Source organism: Crocodylus porosus, unplaced genomic scaffold (genome assembly GCF_001723895.1).
Source record: "Crocodylus porosus isolate Cpor-Errol unplaced genomic scaffold, CroPor_comp1, whole genome shotgun sequence".
Taxonomy (NCBI): Eukaryota; Metazoa; Chordata; order Crocodylia; family Crocodylidae; genus Crocodylus; species Crocodylus porosus.
The window spans coordinates 76,146,185-76,151,298 of record NW_017728918.1 but is presented as its reverse complement, the minus strand read 5'-3'; positions in this window follow the sequence as shown (position 1 = coordinate 76,151,298).

Genomic DNA, 5,114 nt, shown 5'->3' with positions numbered 1-5,114 from the left:
CTGACTTCTTGCCCTTTGGGCAGGGGGCTGGACTCGATGATCTCCCGAGGTCCCTTCCAGCCCTAATGTCTATGAAATCTATAAGGTGAAGGGAGGTGGATGAGCAATCCAGTGAGGTTTATGAAAGTATCCTTTGAGGAAGATGGGGAACGTGATCTTTTGGGGGTTTCCTAAGCTCTGATCTGTGCTAGCTGTGAAGTAGAAATTGTATCTGTGAAAATATCTTGGGCCCAAATTGAAATGCGCTTTTAATTCCAATATTCAATCTATTAGCGCACGTGAAGAGAAGACCCTACTGCATAAAATTCAGAGGTGACTTACATGTGGTATAATATACACATTTAATAGTTTAGGAGTTGGGAGGTTGGCAGAAATAGTGTTTATCTAACAGGAGGAGGCAGAATATGGCGTGTGTGGTTTGCCTGGTACATAAATTACACCATTTGGCCTATTGTGTCTAATTTTGTTGTTTTAGAGGAGTGCCTTGTTAGTGGCAGTTTAATTCCTAGGGTCAAGCTGAAGATTAGTCAACTGTTTAATCTCACTGATCATGAGTTTGCAAACACAAGCATGACCTTACTTACTTTTGTTAAGTTGTCCAAGAGGGCCATTTTGCAAAACACTTCAGTAGAGTGGACCAATTAGGGATTTTTACAATCGATGTTTCATTTTTTTTTATTTGACTTGGGAATTCAAGTAGTCTTCTTGCTCTCCAAATATAATGCACATTACTGAAATGTGTGTTCCTTTTTTCTTTAATATAAAAAAAGTCATTGGTATGGAAGATCAAAATGTATTTTCAACTATTTTGCAGTTATAGTGATGTTCAGTCAAAGCATGATGCTTTCATAACTTTCATTTGTACAAATCTGTTGCTAAAATGGTTTTTTGTACTTAATGGATATTGCATAGTCTTTGACAGTTTTTTTCCTACTTTATGTAAAGATATTTATCCATATAGAAAAGAAAAATGTTGTCTCATCTCTTTCTGTTGATTTTTTCACTTGTATACTTTTATAATTTCATTTACTTGGGCTTATGCTTAATTAACTGCCAGATCTTAATGTTCTTTTTAGGCTCTTTTGGGATATATATATATTTTTTAATTCTCAAGTCATGCAACATTGCCCTCCTTGAAAGACATTGGTTTATTTTTATGGGAAAGAAAACTTTAGAGCTCATACTTGTTGCAGCTGAAATGGTAAAGAATTTCTAACAAGTCCATTTTTCCAGGAGTCACTATTTTGCCATTTAATAACTTGTTTATTTAATTTTTTTGAACAGTAGTAATTTAACTATGTGGAAAAACCTTGAATTTATTGTTTTCAAAACAAACTGTTAAATAGAACTGTGTTGTATTTTCTGTACATATCCTACCCAGGAAAATAATTGAAAAACTGAAAAGGAAAATAAACATGAATATTTTCCAAAATATAGAAGAAGTCTTTCATTAATAAATTATGTCCACATGTACAAGAAGGCCCTTCAAAATATCTGTTGCTTTAAATATCTGAATTTTTTTTATATTCAAACACTTTAAAATGTTCTTTATAATTTGTATAACAAATACTGATTTTTTTTTCAGAAATGTAAATGAAAATATTGCATAGTATTCTTGTATAGTTTCTTGTATGGTAATTTTATAGCAAAATGATGGTCTGCCAAAACTGTGAGGGAGATGCTGTTAGTATATCAGAAAGAAATGTCAGTATTTCCACTGAAGAGAAGGCTGAAAGCCTTAAGAATATTAAACTTTCTTTTTATTCCATGTAAAGTAGGTATGTTGCCTTTTAGCTATTCTCAGTAATTAAAATCATATTATTGTGGAATAAATAGAACATATGCCACAGGCAGGGGTACAAGTGTGGCATGAATAATTTCCACACCAGATAATGACCTTTATGATTCAGTTACTGCCTGTTTTTTAAGTGATGGATTATTCCCTTCAGTAGTAGAAATAAAAACAGCACTGAATTGGATGATGAGCATCTTGGGAGTGTTGCAAGGACTTTCAGTAAGTTCACAGTTTAAATGAACTTCTGCCACTAATTTTAGAAATGACAGAGAATCAAGGCAGAAGTGCTGCTGAAAAGTAGCTGTCTGCTCGCTGGAGTGCTGCCTTGCCTACACGCAGAGCCAACCCTAGGGGGATGCGGGGACTGGATCAAATCAGCTTGTGTGGGGCCCTCTTAACACTCTGCGGGGCTGTGGGACCTTTGCAAAGGGAGGGTGTGTGTCTCCATGCTTCTTCTGTGGTGTGGGGCTGAGCTGCCAGCTCCAGGTGGGCCCCATGGGAGGGGCTGTGGCTGCTCCACCTGGCTCTGCAGGACCCCCCCCCCCCCGCATAGCATGGGGCCTGGGGCAGTTGTCTCAATTCACCGTACCCTAGGGATGGCTCTGCCCACACACTCAAACACTGTGAATGGTTCTAAAGTTCTTAAGATGCTCCTCAATAACTTTAGCTACATGAGGAATGAAATCTGAGTCTGAGAGACTTTGCCATTGAATTTAGTGAAACTAAATTTCTTAAAATGTTCCATCAGATTCTGGTTTATTTTGGGTACTAATGAATGTGAGCATGCTAGTTTGAACAGGGATCTACAGCCATTTTAAGGAGGAGGTTTGAACCAGTGTGAGAGCCATTAGGCTCATCTTGGTTTATGTGGCTATATATGATGTATGTGGATTGTAGATTATGTTCACATTGGTACACTGTAAATTAACAAACTATTTAAAATAAGCTTAACTGCCTTTGACTTCTACAGAACTACAACAGCATATACTTAAGGGCTTCTCCAGACCTGGCTCATACACTATACATTGTGCAGTATTGGTCCCCTTTATAAATTTGCTGGGTAGAAAATATGATGAAATAACATATATTTCAAGAGAGCTGATAACATTTTTGACACGATAACTTGATCATAGGACTAACTTCAGCTAGCTGTATAAAAGTTATACAAAAAATCTAGTAATAAAAAAACTGAAAAAATCTAGTAATCTTGTTCATTTCAAAATAAAACAAGTTGGAATGCCCCTTCTTCTTTAACTTGATGTTATTGTTAGAAACAAATCAAGATGTTATTGGTAAAATCAAAATTGTGACAGCGTGGGGCCAGGGTTTCCATCGGGATCCACCCCAACAGCGCTGGCAGGACATGTGGCTGAGCAGGGAAGGGCTCTGCTGCTGGAGCTGGGATCTTGCAGTGGTGACAGCATGGTCCAGGGCCAGGGCAGAGTTGCAATCCGCAGCCTGCACACTCATTCCTGGGGCAGTGTGCAGGCAGCTGAGCCCCAGCTCTGGACCATGCTATCACCACTGCAAGATCCCAGCCCTGGAGCAGCTCCCTGCCCAGCTGCGTGCCCTGCTAGTGTCACTGGGACTGATCTCTGTGGAAACCCTGGGCCCATGCTGTCACAGCCCTTCCAATGCTGGAGTCTCTATGGAAACTGGCTGCAGCAACACAGGTGGGGGCTGCTGGGAAATGGACCCGATCTCCCACAGGCCAGACTTTGTCTACCCCTGAGCTAGACTGTTCTCAGTGGTGGCAGATGACAGAACAAGGAGCAATGATCTCAAGTTGCAGCAAGGGAAGTTTAGGTTAGATGTGAGGAAAAAACCTTCTCATTAGGAGGGTAGTAAAGTACTAGAACAGTTTATGCAGCAAGGCTGTGGAATTTCCATCCTTGGAGGTTTTTAAGACCCAGGTAGACAAAGCCTTGGCTGGGGTGGTTTGGTTGGGGATGGTCCTGTTTTGAGCAGGGGATGACCTCCTGAAGTCCCTTCTAACCCTAATTGTTTATGATTTTATTGAGATCCTTTACTTTCCTAGTAGTCTCTGTGTGTAGACAAGCCTTTTGTGAGATATTTTTGGTTTCCCAGTTTCTGTGGATCGCTACCAGAAAGACGTGTCAGAACTTAGATTTTTTTAAAAATCTCAGTACTTAATATTATTCATAAAATGTTGCTATACTTATTAGTAAAAGTTGTAATAATTGAACCAGATAGGTATATAGAAACAATAGTCTTCAGAAATGGCAAATATTGCAGATAAGTGAGGCAATATATATAAATTCTGAGCAGAATGTGTTTCTGAGCAGAATGTGTTTGCCAGTGTCTAAATATTAGTATGTAGGTGAGGAACATGGCAACAAAGAGACGATCATACTTCTAGCTCTAATTGGCATTGTGCCTCAAGCAATCACAGCTTTGAAAACCTGCACTGGAGACTTGGAATAAAATTAGTTCAGCAACACCACAAGATGGAATTTTCTTCTTCCACCTTGACTTCCCCCTTGTTTCTAAAAATGTTATATCAAAACCTAAAGATTTTCTCCAGTTACTTAAAACTAGATCCACAAGGCTGATTTGAAAGTTGTGTTTTTTAGTGTTTTACTATGTAACTTTTGGGAATGACAACATCAAAGTTAGGTACTTATTCTATCTATAGAATGCATTGAGAAATGGGGTTCCTAAGAATGGGGTTCCCATCAGGCAGCAAACTGCTGATTTACCTCAACTAGCCAACTGGAGATGCTGATGCTGTCATGATTTCTTCTATGCTCTTAGACTTGGACACTATACCTCCTCCTGCCTGTGATTCATAACCCCAATCTCCTGGAGTTATACCTGTCTTTGAGCAGCTGGAAGACAGAACTGATCCTCTATTTGAAGCAGGTGTAGTGGTGGTGATCCTTCCTCTCTTTAGCCAAATTGTTCAGTGGTTAGAGAATTTACTCGGGATGTGGCAAATGCATCTATTTCAGTACTCTGTGGGCATTTTGACTTGCATCTCTCACCCTTCAGGTGCACTCTTCTAATTGCCAGGCCGTAGGATATTTATAGGAAGTGGTTGAGGTATGCATTCAGTCCCTCTTGTGGAAGATTTTCCATTTTGTATTGTCAAATTAAATTGGACATGAGAGAGTGAGTGCGCAAGACAGAAATTCTTTCTAACTTATTGGTTAGGGCAGTCACTAGGTGGGGAGAAGTTGGGTTCACTTGTCTGCTCCTATAATAATAAATTGCTATTTAATTTCATAGATTTCATAGACATTAGGGCTGGAAGGGACCTTGGGAGATCATCGAGTCCAGCCCCCTGCCCAAAGGGCAA